Raw genomic sequence first — 19147 nt, forward strand, 5'->3', positions numbered from 1 at the left:
TTATATTCATTGATTGATTTTCCTATGTTGAACTATTCTTGCCTTCTAGAAACAAATCCCAGTTAGTTATGGTCTATTACCTTTTACTATGTTGCTGAATTTGGTTTGCTAGCATTTTGTTAAAGTTTTTGCATTAATATTCATAAAGGATATTGGTCTGTAGTTTTCTTGTAGTGTCTTTCTCTGGCTTTGGTATCAGTGTAATGTTGACCCCATAGAATAAGCTAGGAAGTGGTCTCTCCTCTTTAAATTTTCAGAAGACTATCAAAAAGATTAGCGTTAATTCTTGGCCAGGCACTGTGGCTCACGCCTGTGATCACAGCACTTTGGGAGGCTGAGGCAGGTGGATCATGAGGTCAAGATTTCAAGACCATCCTGGTCAACATGGTGAAACCTCATCTCTACTAAAAATACAAAAATTAGGCTGGTGTTGTGGTGTGCACCTGTAATCCCAGCTACTTGGGAGGCTGAGCCAGGAGAATTGCTTGAAATGGGGAGGTGGAGGTTGCAGTGAGCTGAGATCTCACCACTGCATTCCAGCTTGGGCAACAGAGCAAGACTCCAACTCAGTTAAAAAAAAAAAAAAAAAAAAGGAATGATTAGTGTTAATTCTTCATTAAATTTTTGGTAGAATTCACCAGTGAATCAATATGATTCTGGGCTTTTCTTTGTTGGGAGGTTTTTTTAAATTACAGATTCAATCTCCTTACTAGTTATAGATCTTTTCAGGATTTCTAGTTCTTTATGGGTTGGTCTTGGTAGATTACATGTTTTTAGGAATTTACCCATTTCATCTAGGTTATACAATTTGTTGGTGTACAGTTATTGATAGTATTCTGTTATAATACTTTATAGTTCTTTCTTTCTTTTTTCTTTTTCTTTTTTTTTTTTTTTTTTTTTTGAGATAAGGTCTCACACTATCGCCCAGGCTGGAGTGCAGTGGGGTGATCTCAGCTCACTGCAACTTCTGCCTCCTGGGTTCAAGTGATTCTCCTGCCTCAGCCTCCTGAGTAGCTGGGATCACTGGCGCACACCACTGTGCCTGGCTAATTTTTGTATTTTTAGTAGAAACAGGGTTTCACCATGTTGGCCACACTGGTCTTGAACTCCTGACCTCACGTGATCCACCTGTCTTGGCCTCCCAAAGTGTTGGAATTACAGGCATGAGCCACCGCACTTGGCCTACTTTGCAGTTCTTGACAATTGTAACTGCCCAAGGGGTTTACCTTGCCAGCTGCCTATACAGAGCCAATTTATCAAGACAGGGAGATTGCAGTAGAGAAAGAGCAATTCAAGCAGAGCCGGCCAGCCATGCAAGAGACCGGGGTTTTATTATTACTCAAATCAGTCTCCCAGAGCATTCTGGGAGCAGGGCTTTTAAGGATAACTTGCTGGGTGGGAGGAAGCCAGTGAGCCAAGAGTGCTAATTGGTCAGAGATGAAATCACAGGGAGTCAGAGCTGTCTTCTTGTGCTGAGTTAGTTCTTAGGTGGGAGCCACAAGATCAGATGAGCCAGTTTATTGATCTGGGTGGTGCCAGCTGATCTGTCAAGGTCAGGGTCTGCAAAATATCTCAAGCACCTATCTTAGGAGCAGTTTAGGGAGGGTCAGAATCTTGCAGCCTCCAGCTGCATGACTATAAACCGTAATTTCTAACCTTGTGGCTAATGTTAGTGCTACAAAGGCAATCTAGTCCTCAGGCAAGAAGGAGGTCTGCTTTGGGAAAGGACTGTTACCATCTTTGTTTAAACTATAAACTAAGTTTTTCTCAAAGTTAGTTCAGTCTGCGCCCAGGAATGAACAAGGGTAGCTTGGAGGTTAGAAGCAAGACGGAGTCAGTTAAGTTAGATCTCTTTCACTGTCTCAGTCATAATTTTGCAAAGGCGGATTCAATACCTCCCTTTGGGTTTTTTTTTTTAAGCATTTCCCGTTTTTATTCATAAAATTATTAATCAAAATTGCAAAAGTAGGTTTACAGAGCCACAAGTAACAAAACAGGAAATGAAATGTTCCAGAGACATTCTGTAACCTTCCAAACACACACTAGCCTAAATATCTACAGTTAAACCGTGGTTGCACAACAGGTTATATTTATTCCTGCATTTTCTCAATAAGTTCTTCCTCATATTTGCCTTTCTCTTTTCCAACTTGTCAAGACTTGGCTTTGCGTTCGAGAACTTTTTTCCGATCCTTAACCAGTTTTAGCCCGGTGATAACCACCTTGCTCAAGTGAATGCTCACATGGAAGGTTGTGCCATTGGCCTTCACGCTGCACCCACTCGATGTAGATGACATATTTCTTTTTGTACACCTGGACTACCTTGCCAATTTGCTGACCTTTGTAGTGTCCTCGAACTGCCTGGACTTCGTCATCCTTGCGGATGGGCATGGAGTGGACATTGTACTTTTTTTTTTTTTTTTCCTTTGGGAGGGAGTTTCGCTCTCGTTACCCAGGCTGGAGTGCAATGGCGCGATCTCGGCTCACCGCAATCTCCGCCTCCTGGGTTCAGGCAATTCTCCTGCCTCAGCCTCCTGAGTAGCTGGGATTACAGGCACACGCTACCATGCCCAGCTGAATTTTTGTATTTTTAGTAGAGACGGGGTTTCACCATGTTGACCAGGATGGTCTCGATCTCTTGACCTCGTGATCCACCCGCCTCGGCCTCCCAAAGTGCTGGGATTACAGGCGTGAGCCACCGCACCCGGCCTTGCAGTTTTTTTTTTTTTTTCTTTATAAAAAAAGACGGGGTTTCACCATGTTAGTTAGGCTGGTCTTGAACTCCCGACCTCAGGTGATCCGCCCGCCTTAGCCTCCAAAGTGCTTGGATTGGATTACAGGCGTGAGCCACCACGCCCGGCCTGAGACCCTGTCTCTAAAACTATATATGTATATGTAGTTTTACATATAACTAAATATATGTATACAGGTATTGATCGACTTACGACCTATGCAACTTACGACCATTCGACTTTATGACCACAATCGCTAGCCACGACTGCTCCGCATCTGGCAGCGCAAACGTTGCCCAGCTGGGTGTACGACAGTGCGGACCAGCTTCCGGCAGCACTACCAACTCCGCATGCACCATTTCAACTGTTATCCCAGACTTGGTACAGCAATTTGTGTTTTGTGTCTTGGATATTTTTCATCAAACCCCTCCCAATAAACTTCTTATACATTTCGAAGCAATGGACCCAAACATCGAACGATTTGCAAGGATTGAACGGATGGCGCAAGATGTGTTTCGTCCGTATCATGAAATTTATGAAGAAAAAAGAAACATACAATTCAGACAAAGCTCACCATGTTTATGAAAAAACCAACTCCGGTAACCCCAACTGCTGCCTCAGATGATGACATCAACGATCCACAGCCAAGCACCAGCGGCCAATAAAATGTTTCGCACATGTTTATATATTTTGATGTTTTGCAAATGGGAAACTGTTTCCTGTGGTATTTTTTAGACCTGTATTTTGTATTTTTGTATGCACCTGTATTTTGTAATTTTGTATGTTTTGCAAATATTAAACCAGTTGTACTGGTAATGCAGTGTTTTACTTAAACCTGACGAATGTAAAAATAAGAAACAAAATGGTGTAGAGATGATACAAATGGCATAAAATGAACAAAGAAAATTATGATATATAACAATAATGAAAGAAAATTATGATAAAATATGACTTAAAGATTTTTATAACATCATTTCACAGTACTGTACATATAGCCTACTCAACTTACGACCAAATCGTGTTACAACCGGTCTGTCGGAACCAATCGTGGTCGTAAGTCGAGCACTAACTGTATATATATTTCTACACATATAAATAATTTTTTTTTTAGATGGAGTCTTGCTCTGTCACCCAGGTGCAGTGGAGTGCAGTGGTGAGTTTTGGCTCACTGCAACCTATGCCTCCCAGGTTCAAGCGATTTTCCTGTCCCAGTCTCCTGAGATGGGATTGCAGGTGCACACCACCATGCCCGGCTAATTTTTGTATTTTTAATAGTGACAGGGTTTCACCATGTTGATCAGGCTGGTCTTGAACTCCTGATCTCATGATCCACCCACCTCGGCCTCCCAAAGTGCTGAAATTACAGGTGTGAGCCACTGTGCCCGGCCAAATATATGTATACATAGTTCTGCCTTTTTCTTTTTCTCTTCTCTTCTTGGTATTCCTTTTTTTTTCTTTTTCTTTTTTTTTTTTTTTTCTCCCTAGACTGCTCAGCAGGATCCTTTTGATATTCCTAAAATGCATATGTTGGTATGTCTGATGATGTCCTATAGGTCTCTCAGGATCTGATTATTTTTCTTCCTTCCTTTTTCCCCTATCTTTGGAATGGATAATTTCAATGGACTCATCTTCAAATTTGTGATCCTTTCTTCTGCATGCTCTCTTTTCTATCACTTTATCAATATTCTCATTTTTTTCATACATTATTTCAATAATTTGCTTTAATTTTTTGTCCATGGTTTCCTTTAGCTCACTAAACATATTTAAGACAGGTGATTAATGTCTTTGACTAATAATTCCAATTGCTGGGCCTTTTTTTTTTTTCCTATGCTTGGGCCATACTTTCTTGTTTATTTTATTTTTTTAAGATGGAGTTTCGCTCTTGTTGCCCAGACTGGAGTGCTATGGTGCCATCTTGGCTCACTGCAATCTCCGCCTTCCAAGTTCAAGCGATTCTATCGCCTCAGCCTGTCGAGCAGCTGGGATTACAGGTGCATGCCACCATGCCCGGCTAATTTTTGTATTTTTGGAGAGATGGGGTTTCACCATGTTGGTCAGGCTAGTCTCAAACTCCTGACCTCAGGTGGTCCCCACCGCCTCGGCCTCCCAAAGTGTTGGGATTATAGGCGTGAGCCACTGTGCCCGGCCAGGACTTTCATACTGTGTATCTAGCCTAGGAGAAAGTTGACTGCTAGGCAGACTGTGGAGAGGGATGCTTTAAGACCTGTGGCTCAACACAAATTTGTAAACTTTCTTAAAAAAAATTAAAAAAAATAATATTTTTTTTTTGCAATATTTTTAGCTCATTGTATCATTAGTATATTTTATGTGCAGTCCAAGGCAATTCTTCTTCCAATGTGGGCCAGCAGAGCCAAAAGATTGGACACTACTGCTTTACTAGATGAGAATGGAAGACTTATAACCACTTATTAACCACTGTAATATCAAGGTTAGGAGTGAATGACTAACTCAGGAGACTTCTGGGGTGCTGTCTCTACAGCTCCAGGCTTCTCCCAGTTTCCAATCCTTTAGGCATACCTAAAGATCTCTAAGCTGCTATATCCACTTCACAGTGCTACTGTAAGGCTTAAATAAGATAAGATGTGTTAAAGCACCTGGTGTCTATGATGGGCTCTCAATTTTTAGTTTCCTCTTGCTTCTGCAGAGCAACTTTTTTCTCTGAGCCATGCATTGCTCTGTTTTATTGTTTGCCTTTTTAAGTAGATCCTGACCTTGCTACTAGCATTCAGAGGTTTTTTTTTTTTCCCTTTTTGAAAATCCCTCCTAGCAGTGCATTGCCCAGTGTAATTTCCGGGAGTGTGTGGACAGTAGTGATGATGAGGAGGGGAAAGCTGTCGAGGATCCTTAACAGGACAGCGTAATGCCAGATGCTGGTGCTGAGGTAAACAAGCCGTCCATCCCTCCGCCCCGCCCCGAGACGGAGTTTTGCCCTTGGCGCCCAGGCTGGACTGCAATGGCGCGATCTCGGCTTACTGCAACATCTGCCTCCTGGATTCAAGTGATTCTCCTGCCTCAGCCTCTCAAGTAGCTGGGATTACAGGTGTCCGCTACCATGCCCGGCTAATTTTTGTATTTTCAGTAGAGACAGGGTTTCACCATGTTGGCCAGGCTAGTCTCGAACACCTGACCTCAGGTAATCCACCCACCTCGGCCTCCCAAAGTGCTGGGATTACAGATGTGAGCCACCGCACCCAGCCACATTTCTTTTCTTTACAGATTAAAAAAAATTTTTTTTTGTCTGGGCTCGGTGGCATGAGCCTGTACTCCCAGCACCCAGCACTTTGGGAGGCTGAGGTGGGTGGATCACTTGAGGCTGGGAGTTACAGACCAGCCTAGGCAACATGGCAAAACCCCATCTCAACTAAAAATGCAAAAATTAGCTGGCTTGGTGGTGGGTGCCTGTAATCCCAGCTGCTTGGAAGACTGAGGCAGGAGAATGGCTTGAACCCTGGAGGTGGAGATTGCAGTGAGCTAAGATTGTGACACTGCACTCCAGCCTGGGCAACCCAGCGAGACTCTGTCTCAAAGAAATATATATTTTTTTTTGACAGGAAGTTTAGCTCTTGTTACCCAGGCTGGAGCACAATGGTGCCATCTTGGCTCACTGTAACCTCTGCCTCCCAGGTTCAAATGATTCTCCTGCCTCAGCCTCCCGAACAGCTGGGATTACAGGTGCCTACCACCACGCCAGGCTAACTGTCGTATTTTTAGTAGAGACAGAGTTTTCACCATGTTGATCAGGCTGGTCTTGAACTCCTGACCTCAGGTGATCCACCCACGTCAGCCTCCCAAAGTGCTGGGTGCTGGGATTACAGGCTCACACCACTGAGCCCGGCCAAAAATATTTTTTACCCGATCTTGACCTTTTTTTTTTTTTTCTGAGACGGAGTTTCGCTCTTGTTACCCAGGCTGGAGTGCAATGGCACGACCTTGGCTCACCGCAACCTCCGCCTCCTGGGTTCAGGCAATTCTCCTGCCTCAGCCTCCTGAGTCGCTGGGATTACAGGCACGTGCCACCATGCCCAGCTGATTTTTTGTATTTTTAGTAGAGACAGGGTTTCACCATGTTGACCAGGATGGTCTCGATCTCTTGACCTCGTGATCCACCCGCCTCGGCCTCCCAAAGTGCTGGGATTACAGGTGTGAGCCACCGCGCCCGGCCCCCCCAAAAATTTTTTTTAATCTATAAAGAAAACAAATTTGGCTGGGCACGGTGGCTCACGTCTGTAATCCCAGCACCCAGCACTTTGGGAGGCTGACGCGGGTGGATCACCTGAGGTCAGGAGTTCAAGACCAGCCTGGCCAATATGGTGAAACCCCGTCTCTACTAAGAATACAAAAATTAGCTGGGCGTGGTGGTGGGCGCCTGTAATCCCAGCTACTCGGGAGGCTGAGGCAGGAGAATCACTTGAATCCGGGAGGCAGAGGTTGCAGTGAGCCAAGATCGCGCCATTGCACTCCAGCCTGGGTGACAAGATTAAAACACTGTCTCCAAAAAAAAAAAAAAAGAAAAGAAAAGAAATAAAATTAATGTATTTATTTCCTGAGTGTGGTGGCTTATGCCTGTAATCCCAACATTTTGGGAGGCCACTGTAGGAGGATCCTTTGAGCCCAGGAGTTGGAGACCAGATTGGGCAACAAAGGGAGACCCTGTCTCTACAAAAAATAAAAAATTAGCTGAATATGGTAGCACATGTCTGTAGTCCCAGCTACTAGGAGGCTGAGGTGCAGGGATGGCTTGAGCCAAGGAGGTTGAAGCTGCAGTGAGCAATGATCGTGCCACTGCACTCCAGCCTGGGCAACAGAGCAAGAAAAAAAGAAAAGATGAAATTTCTTACAATTATGGAGGCTGGGAAGTCCAGGGTCGAGGGGCCACAATTAATAAGAACCTTTTTGCTGGTGGAAAGTCTGCAGGGTCCCGAGGTGGCTCAGGGAATCCCATGGTGAGGGGGCTGAGCATACTTGCTTAGGTCTCTTTTCCTCTTCTTATGAAGCCACTAGTTCCAAGCCCATATTAAGCCATTAATCTATTAATTCTATTAATGGATTAATCCATTCATGAAGGCCCTCAAGATCCAGTCACCTCTTGAAAACCCCACCTCTCAATACGTCCACGTTTGGGCATTAAGTTTGAATATGAATTTTGTTTTATTCATGTATTTATTTATTTATTTGAGACAGGGTCTCACTCTGTCACCCAGGTTGGAATGTTGGCCAGGCTGGTCTTGAACAGCTGACTTCAACTGATCTGCCCTCCTCAGCCTCCCAAAGTGCTGGGATCACAGGTGTGAGCCACTGTGCCTGACCTGTGCCTAAGAGTTTTACTCTGGTTCAGCAACTGCCTAAGTTGTCCTGTTGTTCTGAAAGCAGTCACTCTGAGCAGAGGTGTTGGACAGTGGATGATACCTAGAGGAAGCTGGGAAAATGAGCTACATAGACAGTAATTGTAGGAATTCAGAGGGGAAATAAATTTATCCAGATCAGGAAAGTCAGAGAAGGCTATTCTTGAGGAAGGTGGTGGTGACTGTGCCCCTTTTCTATTGACCTTGTGTGTTTGATCCTTATGCTTATTCCTGGATGGAAAAAGAACGGGCTGATGGTCAGTATACCCTGGGGTGGTTTCCTACCAGAGTTAGTTAAATTATGCTCTGGACTTCTTTCACCTGTGGAACCTGTGCTAAAGAAGGTGGGAGGCCTCAACTCTCAGAATTGGCTCTGTGTGGGCAGAGAGCAACCCCTAGTGGCCTTGTGGAAAGCATACTCTGAAGGCCGCTTTTCTTTTTTTTTTCTTTTTGAGACAGGATCACCATCTGTCACCCAGGCTGGAGTCCAGTGCTGTGATCATAGCTCACTGCAGCCTCAATCTCCCAGGCTCAAGAAATCCTCCCACCTCAGCCTCCAAAATGCTGGGATTACAGGCATGAGCCACCAAACCTGGCTCACTTTTCTTTATTGTGACCAAAACGAGGTGTTCTGTTTATTTTGTTTTTGCCTATCATAAGGGCCTAATGTAGACCTTATCTAGTAAGACAACAGGATGGGGGATGTATCTATTTCCCCAAATCCTCAAGGTGAGAAATAAATTGATTCTCAATGTTTTTTTCTGTAACCAAATATATATGATGATTATTTTTGAGATGGAGTCTGGCTCTGTTGCCCAGGCTGGAGTGCAGTGGGGTGATCTCGGCTCACTGCAACCTCTGCCTCCCGTGTTCAAGTGATTCTTTGCCTCAGCCTCCTAAGTAGCTGGGATTACAGGCACGTACCACCACGCCTGGCTAATTTTTTGTATTTTTAGTAGAGACGGGGTTTCACTGTGTTAGCTAGGATGGTCTCGATCTCCTGACCTCATGATCCACTCACCTCAGCCTCCCAAAGTGCTGGGATTACAGGCATGAAACCCTGTGCCCGGCCTCAAATATATATGATTATTTAATGCCCTTTCCTCTGTGCTCTGATACTTAAAGAAGGCACTATTATAAGAATTAGGTCTGAAATTAGGGCAGTAGTTAAGAACCTTCAGAAAGTGTAGTACTTTGGGATCTAAATTGAGGGCAAGGCATTGATGGGGTATTAATATGAGGGTATAAATATAGGAACTCCTAGTAAACACGTTTCTTGGAGATCATCTTTGCCGTATCATTTACTCTGAAATACTGATTCATGAAGAAATGGATGAGTATGGTGGTGTTATGACCTGTAGTTTTACTCACATAAGGTTGAAAGGGATGAGACCCTTGGTTTGTCTAGCATTGTAACCACATTACAGAATTCTTGCCTTCTCCAGTAGTAGTAGAATAGAAGAATTATTAAGAAGACATAGTAGCTTCTAACACTTAATGAGTACTGTCTATGTGAGAGGGACTAATAAGTACTTTGCATGACTTTTTCATTTAACCTCAGGTTAAAAATTTTCTCTGGCCGGGCGGTGGCTCATGCCTATAATCCCAGCACTTTGGGAGGCAGGGGCAGGTGGATCACTTGAGGCCAGGAGTTCAAGACCAGCCTGGTCAACATGGTGAAACCCTGTCTCTACTAAAAATGCAAAAATTAGCTGGGCATGGTGGTGCATGCCTGTAGTTCCAGCTACTCGGAAAGCTGAGACACAAAAATTTGTTTGAACCCAGGAGGCAGAGGCTGCAGTGAGCTGAGGTGCACCACTGCCCTCCAGCCTGGGTGACAGAGTGAGACTCTGCCTAAAAACAACACCACCAACAACAAAACTTTCCCAAGTTCACAAAGATTAGAGAGAGACCTGGAGTTTTACTCCAGCCCTTCTGACTTCAGAGCCTGGACTCTCAACCATTTCTCTAGCTGAGTGTGACTTGTCTGCCTTTCTCTCCAGTATTGTGATGTTTCTTTTTTTTTTAGGAATGGAGGTTCATCTCCTGGGTCTATAGCCAGAGACCCAAAGTGAGAGCCATGTTTCTTGATTCAACCTTGGAAACCTTCTATGATAATTTTTAAAAATTACTAAACATTTATTGAGCACCTACAATATTTTAGTACCTTCGATACCATGATTCCAGACCTTATGATAACAGTGTAACACAAATACCTATGTGTATGGATGGTTTTTAATCTTTTTGGGCTCACAGCCTTTTGTGAGACACTAGTGACAGCTTTGCATCTTCTTTCTAGAAAAATTCACTTATGCACATTTACATAGTATTGTACACAACTTAAGAAGAGGCTTCTAGGACCTACTGAAGCCCATCCTCTAGTAGGCCACAGACTCCAGGGTAAGAACACGACTTATACAACCTTTTGCAGCTGATTTTTTTTTTTTTTGAGACCGAGTTTCGCTCTCGTTACCCAGGCTGGAGTGCAATGGCACAACCTCGGCTCACCGCAACCTCCGCCTCCTGGGTTCAGGCAATTCTCCTGCCTCAGCCTCCTGAGTAGCTGGGATTACAGGCACGTGCCACCATGCCCAGCTGATTTTTTGTATTTTTAGTAGAGACGGGGTTTCACCGTGTTGACCAGGATGGTCTCGATCTCTTGACCTTGTGATCCGCCCACCTCGGCCTCCCAAAGTACTGGGATTACAGGCGTGAGCCACCGCGCCCGGCCTTGCAGCTGATTTTTTTATGGCATTAAGGGTACAGAGAGTGTGGGGGGCATCTTATCCTCCTCACCTTCTCCTCATAGAGAAATGTTTAGAAAGCATTAGCTTCCTACATTAACCAAGTATCTCTGAATATTCTTTCTTTCTTGTACATAGGACTGCAAGGGAAGAATGCAGCCAATCAAATGTGTGGTTGTAGGAGGTGGGGCTATAGGTAAAACCTGCCTCCTCATCAGTTATACAACAAATGCATTTCCTGAGGAGTATATCCCCACTGTCTATGACAACTATAGCGCCCAGACATCTGTGGACGGCCAAATCGTCAGCCTGAACGTGTGGGACACTGCTGACCAAGATGAGTATGACTGACCACAAACGCTCTCCTGCCCCTAGACCAGTATCTTTGTTATTTGTTTTTCCATTGGCAAACCATCCTCTTATGCCAATGTGAGGCATAAATGGCACCCAGAGGTCTCCCATCATTGCCTCAATGTACCTGATCTACTGGTAGGCACCAAGAGGGACCTGCCAAGTGACCTTGAGACAGTGAAGAAGCAGAGCCTAGTGCCCACGACTCCTCAGCAAGGCACTTCCCTGGCTAAGCAGGTGGGGGCTGTGAAGTGACCTTGAGACAGTGAAGAAGCAGAGCCTAGTGCCCACGACTCCTCAGCAAGGCACTTCCCTGGCTAAGCAGGTGGGGGCTGTGAAGTATCTGGAATGTTTGGCCCTGATGCAGGATGGGGTGCAAGAGGTATTTTTGAAGCTGGCCAGGCTATGCTTTACTCTGCTGCAAAGAAGAACACCAAGAAGTGCATTCTCTCATAGCTTCTGGGTGCCACTTGGGGACTGCACCTAAGAAGTATAAGGGCAATATTCCTTTGTCAGCAGTTAAGAGTGCCAGCATGAGCCATTTGTCTCTTTTAGAAACCCTAGACTGCAGGATATTCAGCTTTTGGAGCAATGAGGACAGACTTGTTTGTACATGGCTGCTTTGAAGTGTCGTCTGAACTTTTGGAAGAAGCGGGGGGGGGGTGTGCATGTGTGTGTCCCCTGTCAAAATGGTAAAAGGAGGTGCCACCCAGTGCTGTTCTTTTCTCTCCTGGCCAGGACATGACTAAGCAGAGCAGCTTAGGACTGTTCATTGTAGACTTTTGCATGTTTGCTTTTAAATCTAATTGCAGCTTTCCTTGCTGTATTTACCACTAAGCAAGTGCCTCCCGGAAGGACAAGGTTATCTAGTTTTTATTCATTATTATTATTGTTGTTATTATCATTTTTCGAGATGGAGTTTCTTTCTTGTCGCCCAGGCTGCAGTTCAATGGCAATGATCTTGGCTCACTGCAACCATAATCTTGGCTCACTGCAACCTCCGCCTGCCGCGTTCAAGCGATTCTCCTGCCTCAGACTCCCGAGTAGCTGGGATTACAGGCGCACAGCCAATGGGATTATTTTTAGCAGAGACGGAGTTTCACCATGTTGGCCAGGCTGGTCTCAAACTCCTGACCTCAGGTGATCCACCGACCTCAGCCTCCCAAAGTGCTGGAATTACAGGTGTGAGCCACCGCTCCTGGCCATTTTTATTATTTTTTTGAGACAGAATCTCACTCTATCACCCAGGCTGGAGTGCAGTTGCGCGATCTTGGCTCACTGCAACCTCTACCTCCTAAATTTCAAGCGATTCTCCTGCCTCAGCTGGGACTACAGGCATGCACCACCATACCTGGCTAACTTCTGTATTTTTAGTAGAGACAGGGTCTTACCATGTTGTCTAAGCTGGTCTCAAACTTCTGACTTCAGGTGATCCACCTGCGTCGGCCTCCCAAAGTGCTGGGATTTACAGTTGTGAGCCACTGCGCCTGGCTGGTTATCCAGTTTTTAAATCATTGCCTTCAACTTTGTCGTATGTGAATTTTTTTTTTTGGTTGTTGAGACAGGATCTCACTTTGTCATCCATGGAGGCTGGACTGCAGTGGCATAAACATGACTCACTGCTGTCTTGACCTCCCAGCCTCAAGGGATCCTCTTGCCTCAGCCCCCCAAGTAGCTGGGGCCACGAGTGCGTGTCACCATGTCTGGTTAATTTTTGTATTTTTGTAGAGATGATGTTTCACCACGTTGCCTAGGCTGGTCTTGAAATCCTGAGCTCAAGTGATCCTCCCATCTTGGCCTCCCAAAGTGCTGGGATTACAGGTGTGAGCTACAGTGCCTAGCTGACTAATTTTTGAAAACCATATTATGTGTGATTCCTGGGTGTTCTCAATGTTGACATGTTTCTCCCATTCTTGAGATGAGACATTTTCACAAAAATGGTTTAGAAGCATTTACTAAAGTTCTGTGAGATGGTAACAGATGTTCCTTAAAAGAATTCTGTCAGAAAAACAGAACTCTGGAAGGATATCAGATATTGAAGATTAACTCAATGAAATTAAAAAAAAAGAACAGAACTCTGTTCTTTCTACTGAGGTTTTTTTTTAAAAAAAGGAAAAAACGGTTCTGTCATCAAATAAACTCAAGAACCAACAATTTGCCGGGTACAGTGGCTCATCCCTATAGTCCCTGCACTTCAGGATGCCGAAGTGGGTGGATGGCTTGAGCTCAGGAGTTTGAGACCAACCTGGGCAACATGACGAAACTGTTTCTACAAAACATGTGAATATTAGCGGGGTGTGGTGGTGTGTGCCTGTAGTCCCAGCTACTTGGAGGGCTGAGGTGAGAGGATCACTTGAGCCCAGGAGGTCGAGGCTGCTGTGAGCTGGGTTTGTACCACTACTCCAGCCTGGGTGACAAAGTGAGACTCTGTCTCGAAAATAAACAAATAAATAAGCTAAAAACTAAATAAATAAAACTGAACAGGTTCTTTAATGGCAAGATTTTATAACTTAATAGGACGTATGTAAGATTTCTCAAACTTATTTCACCGTGCAGTGGCACGATCTCAGCTCAGTGAATTTTTTTTGGTCACATGCAGCACCTATTAATATGTCTGGTGACACCATTTGAAAGAAGCTGGGTTAATGGGACCCGGGAATTCCCAAGGAGGACGCTGTAAAACTAGAAAGCACAATGTAGTTTTGCTCTTTTTGATGTTTTCCTCTTCATGCCTTTGAGACAAATGTTTGTCAGCATGCGCTTGTTATTTGTTTCTCTGCTTCAGGAGATGGGTCTGGCATGTAGTCATGACAGTGCTTTGGAGGTGGGATCTGACAGTGAGATCTGTTATCACATTCTGATAGCACTATGGGCCTTGTGATGTGGAATTACCAATCCCTCCAAAAAAAAAAAAACTTGTGTCTGAGTCTTGCGTGTTGCTTCTCTGTCGCTTTCAGCTTTAAGGACAGACCACTCAAGGTTAACCCCCAACCGAGTGCAGTGGCTCACTTCTGTAATCCCAACTACTCACAAGGCTGAGGCAGGAGGATTGCTTGAGGCCAGGAGTTCCAGACCAGCCTGGGCAACATAGGGAGACCCCCATCTCTATTAAACATTAAAAGAAAAAGGAGAAAAAAAGAAAAAAGTTAACCCCTTAAATAAAACAAACAAAAAACTGTCCTGCCAGTAATTGTCAGAGTTCTGAGCCTTTTCTGAGACTTTTCTTCTGCCCTTATGTCTGGGCTTAGCTGTTCTGAGTCTACACAGGCTGCCTTGCTTGCTTCCCGTCCTTCCCTGATTGGAACATCTTCCTGTTTATTTAGCTCTGTGTGCCTTTTGAGGTCTTTTAGTTGCTCCCAGAGGGCTTTAGCATGTTGGATCCATATCTTTTTTTTTTTTGAGACGGAGTGTCACTTTGTCACCCAGGCTGGGAGTGCAGTGGCACGATCTCGGCTCATTGCAACTTCCACCTCCTGGGCTCAAGCGATTCTCCTGCCTCAGCCTCCTGAGTAGCCGGGATTACAGGCGCCCACCACCACTCCCAGCTAATTTTTGTAGTTTTGGTAGAGACCTCGTTTCACCAAGTTGTCCAAGCTGGTCTTGAACTCCTGACCTCTGGTGATCCGCTCACCTCGGCCTCCCAAAATGCTGGGATTACAGATGTGAGCCACCACTGCAGGCTTGGATCCTATCTCTAGCCACTGAGGCCATTCCCCTTGTGGTTATAAAGGAGTTCAGGTTTTGCTGGAGTTGCTCAGCTCGCCCCCGGGCAACCAGAATCAGACTTCCTGTCCTAGTGGGCCTGCTCTTCCCTGCTTGTATTTTTGACCCTTTTCATTTGATCTGGAAGGAAAACTTACTTCTTTACCTGGTGCGCAGTGCTTGATAACTCCACTGTGCATACATGCTTCCTGCCAAATAGCATTGGGGTTTTGAGAGTTTGGGAGATGAAGCTAAAGGATTACGTGGTCCCTAACCCCTGCAGTGGGTAAAGTGTCTGTGTTTTGTTCCGTGGTAGCCTCCCTGTTGCTCTTTGACAGGTTTAGTCAGAATAGTCTCCTGGATAGGGTTGACAGATAAAATACACAATGCCCTGTTAAACTTGAATTTCAAATGAACATAATTTTTTAGAATTTTTTTTATCCCCAGACTCTGTATTATCTTTCAATAGAAAAAAAATTTTAGTATATATACCATGCAATATTTGGAACATACACTAAAACATTATTGTTTATCTGAAATTCTAATTTAATGGGCCATTTTGTGTTTTTATTTGATAAATCTGTCAAGCCTACTCTTGGAGAATCTAGAACCTGAAAGTCAAGCAGGTATCAAGTATTGATAGAAGATAAAAGGTTACATAAGCTTCCTGTACTCCTTCCTTTTCTTCTGCTTTCCCTTTTCCCTTATCATGGGCTAAAGTGTTTTTTTGGCTTTTCTTTCATCACTGTATCCTTCATTTCAGAGAGCTCTTCACTGTTGACACCACTGGTTGTCTAATGGCTGTGGAGAGTCCAGGTTGGATATGTGGACCCTGAAAATTTGAGACAGGTCTCAGTTAATTTAGAAAGTTTATTTTGCCAAGGTTGAGGACGTGAGCCTGTGACACACCCTTGGGAGGTCCTGATGACATGTGCCCAAGGTGGTCAGAGGACAGTTTGTTTTTATACATTTTAGGGAGACATGAGACATCAATTAACATATGTCAGATGAACACTGGTTCCGTTTGGAAAGACAGGACAACTTGAAGCTGGGAGGGTGCTTCCATGTTGTGGGTAAGTAACAGACAAATGGTTGCATTCTTCTGAGTTTCTGATTAGCCTCTCCAAAGAAGGTAATCAGATAGGCATTTATCTCAGTGAGCAGAGGGATGACTTTGAATAGAATGGGAGGCAGGTTTGCTCTAAGCAGTTCCCAGTTTGACTTTTCCCTTTAGCTTAGTGATTTTGGGGGCCCAAGATATTTTCCTTTCACATTTCCTTCCTTCTATTTAAAAAATCGTTTGGAGAGAAGACTTTAGAAGAAAATGAGTCTCTGGTTCCAGGTTTTGTCTCATCTCTCATGCCTCAGCCTCCCAAGTAGCAAGGATTACAGGTATGTGCCACCACACCCAGCTAATTTTTGTGTTTTTAGTAGAGACAGGGTCTTACCATGCTGTCCATGCTGGTCTTGAACTCCCAACCCCAGGTGATTCACCTGCCTCGACCTCCCAAAGTGCTGGGATTACAGGCATGAGCCGCCACGCTGGGCCAACACACTTTCATAAGCAATGATACCAGCCATTTAGTCCCTCCTGAAAGAACTGAGGGTCCTGAGAATTTAACAAATACAGTTTTTTTTTACATAATGAAACTGAGGAAAGGCCAGGTGTGATGGCTCATGCCTGTAATTCCAGCACTTTGGAAGGCCAAGGTGGGCTGAAGCGCAAGAGTTAAGAGACCAGCCTGGGCAATATGGTGAAACCCTGACTGTACAAAATATACAAAAATTAGCTGGTCGTCGTGGTGTGTGCGTCTTAGTCCCAGTAACTGGGAAGCTGAGATGGGAGGATGGCTTGAGCCCAAGAGGCAGAGGTTGCAGCGAGCTGAGATTGCACCATGCACTCCAGCCTGGGTGACAAGAGTCAGACCCTGTCTCTGGGCTGGGTGAGGTGGCTCACACCTGTAATCCCAGCACTTTGGGAGGCCAAGGCAGACAGATCACTTGAAGCCAGGAGTTCGAGACTAGCCTTGCCAACATGGCAAAATCTTGTCTCTACTAAAAAAATAAACAAAAATTTCAAAAAATTAACCAGGCATGGTGGTATGTGCCTGTAGTCCCAGCTACTCAGGAGGCTGATGCAGGAGAATCACTTGAATCCATCAGGAGGCTGATGCAGGAGGCTGAGGTTGCAGTTAGCCTAATTGTGCCACTGCAGTCCAGCCTGGGCAACAGAGCAAGACTCCATCTAGAAGAAAAAAAAAAAAAAAAAAACTTTGAGACAGTCAGACCCTGTCTCAAAAACAAGAAAAAAATAGATGGCCTGTGGCTGCCAGCTTCATTTTCAACATTGTCTTGTCCCTTCTTACAACAAGTTATCTATTTGTTTTTGTTTTTTTTTGAGACGTAGTTTCACTCATGTTACCCAGGCTGGAGTGCAATGGCGCGATCTCGGCTCACCGCGCAACCTCCGCCTCCTGGGTTCAGGCAATTCTCCTGCCTCAGCCTCCTGAGTAGCTGGGACTGCAGGCACGCGCCACCATGCCCAGCTAATTTTTTGTATTTTTAGTAGAGACGGGGTTTCACCATGTTGACCAGGATGGTCTCGATCTCTTGACCTTGTGATCCACCCGCCTCGGCCTCCCAAAGTGCTGGGATTACAGGCTTGAGCCACCGCGCCCGGCCACAAGTTATCTATTTGTAAACCGCATTTTTTTGTTTTTTTTTTGAGACAGTGTCTTGCTGTCACCCAGGGTGGAGTGCAGTGGCACAATCTTGGCTCACTGCAACGTCCGCCTCCTGGGTTCAAGTGATTCTCATGCCTCAGCCACCTGAGTAGCTGGGATTACAGGCCTACTCCACCATGCCCAGATAATTTTTGTATTTTTAGTATAAGTGGGGTCTCGCCCTGTTGGCCAGGCCGGTCTCGAACTCCTGGCCTCAAGAGATTCACTTGCCTTGGCCTCCTAAAGTGTTGGGATTACAGGAGTGAGCCACCTCACCCAGCCAACTGCTGATTTCTTTACCGCATTGTTCTCATAAACTTTTCATAAAGCACCAATGATTTCACCATTCTTTCACCCAAACTTCATCATAAATTTGATGTTCTTGCTTCAATTTTAGCAGAATTCATATTGCTCTGTCATGGACTCTTTTCTTTTTCTTTGAAACGGAGTTTCGCTCTTGTTACCCAGGCTGGAGTGCAATGGCGCGATCTTGGCTCACCGCAACCTCCGCCTCCTGCGTTCAGGCAATTCTCGTGCCTCAGCCTCCTGAGTAGCTGAGCTCAGGTGGTCCACCCCCCTCGACCTTCCAAAGTGCTGGGATTACAGGCATGAGCCACCAGACCTGGTCTCAGCAAATAATTATTAAGATCCTACTAGGCCGGGCGCGGTGGCTCAAGCCTGTAATCCCAGCACTTTGGGAGGCCGAGGCGGGTGGATCACGAGGTCAAGAGATCCAGACCATCCTGGTCAACATGGTGAAACCCCATCTCTACTAAAAATACAAAACATTAGCTGGGCATGGTGGCGCGTGCCTGTAATCCCAGCTATTGAAGAGGTTGAGGCAGGAGAATTGCCTGAACCCAGGAGGCGGAGGCTGTGGTGAGCCGAGATCCGGCCATTGCACTCCAGCCTGGGTAACAAGAGTGAAACTCCGTCTCAAAAAAAAAAAAGAATGATATCTTAGGTCAGATGTGGTGACTCATGCCTGTAATTCCAACACTTTGGGTGGGCAAGGCGGGAGGACTGCTTGAGCTCAGGAGTTCAAGACCACCCTGGGCTACATACTGAGACCCTGTCTCTACAAAACAAAAACAACAACAAAAAAAGAATGGTACGTCTTTTATATTTATAGGACCTGAAGTCCCATTCCACATCCTACAAGCCTTTGTCCACCTCTCATTGAATCTGCTTTTCCTCAAACACAAGCATCCAAGAGACAATATAGTGTACTGAATAACTTTTTTTTTTTTTTTTTTTTTTGAGACAGAGTCTTGCTCTGTTGCCAGGCTGGAGTGCAGTGGTGCAATCTCGGCTCACTGCAACCTCCTCCTCCTGGGTTTAAGCGATTCTTCCGCCTGGCCTCTCGAGTACCTGGGACCACAGGCGCGTGGGTTTCACCATGCTGGCCAGGATGGTCTCCATCTCTTGACCTTGTGATCTGCCTGCCTTGGCCTCCCAAAGTGCTGGGATTACAGGCTTGAGCCACCGCGCCCGGCCTTGAATAATTTTTTTTTTTTTTTTTTTTTTTTTTTTTT

At 45.1% G+C, this 19147-nt stretch overlaps 1 long non-coding RNA gene and 1 pseudogene across 1 annotated transcript in view; one reads left to right on the top strand and one right to left on the bottom strand.

The window, feature by feature from the left end:
* The first annotated feature begins 10989 nt into the window (after nucleotides 1–10989).
* On the top strand, nucleotides 10990–11643 carry LOC116534999 (annotated as a pseudogene).
* A 3155-nt stretch (nucleotides 11644–14798) lies between these two features.
* The window catches only part of LOC116535094, a 6532-nt gene continuing 2183 nt past the window's right edge, over nucleotides 14799–19147 (bottom strand). The window contains exons 2-3 of the long non-coding RNA XR_004262039.1: nucleotides 16338–16498; nucleotides 14799–15721 (exon numbers count right to left, since the gene is read on the bottom strand). This is a non-coding gene — a long non-coding RNA (uncharacterized LOC116535094). The remainder of the gene's footprint in view (nucleotides 15722–16337; nucleotides 16499–19147) is intronic.

Source organism: Sapajus apella, unplaced genomic scaffold (assembly GCF_009761245.1).
Source record: "Sapajus apella isolate SASKATOON/1434 unplaced genomic scaffold, GSC_monkey_1.0 scaffold91, whole genome shotgun sequence".
Classification (NCBI taxonomy): Eukaryota; Metazoa; Chordata; class Mammalia; order Primates; family Cebidae; genus Sapajus; species Sapajus apella.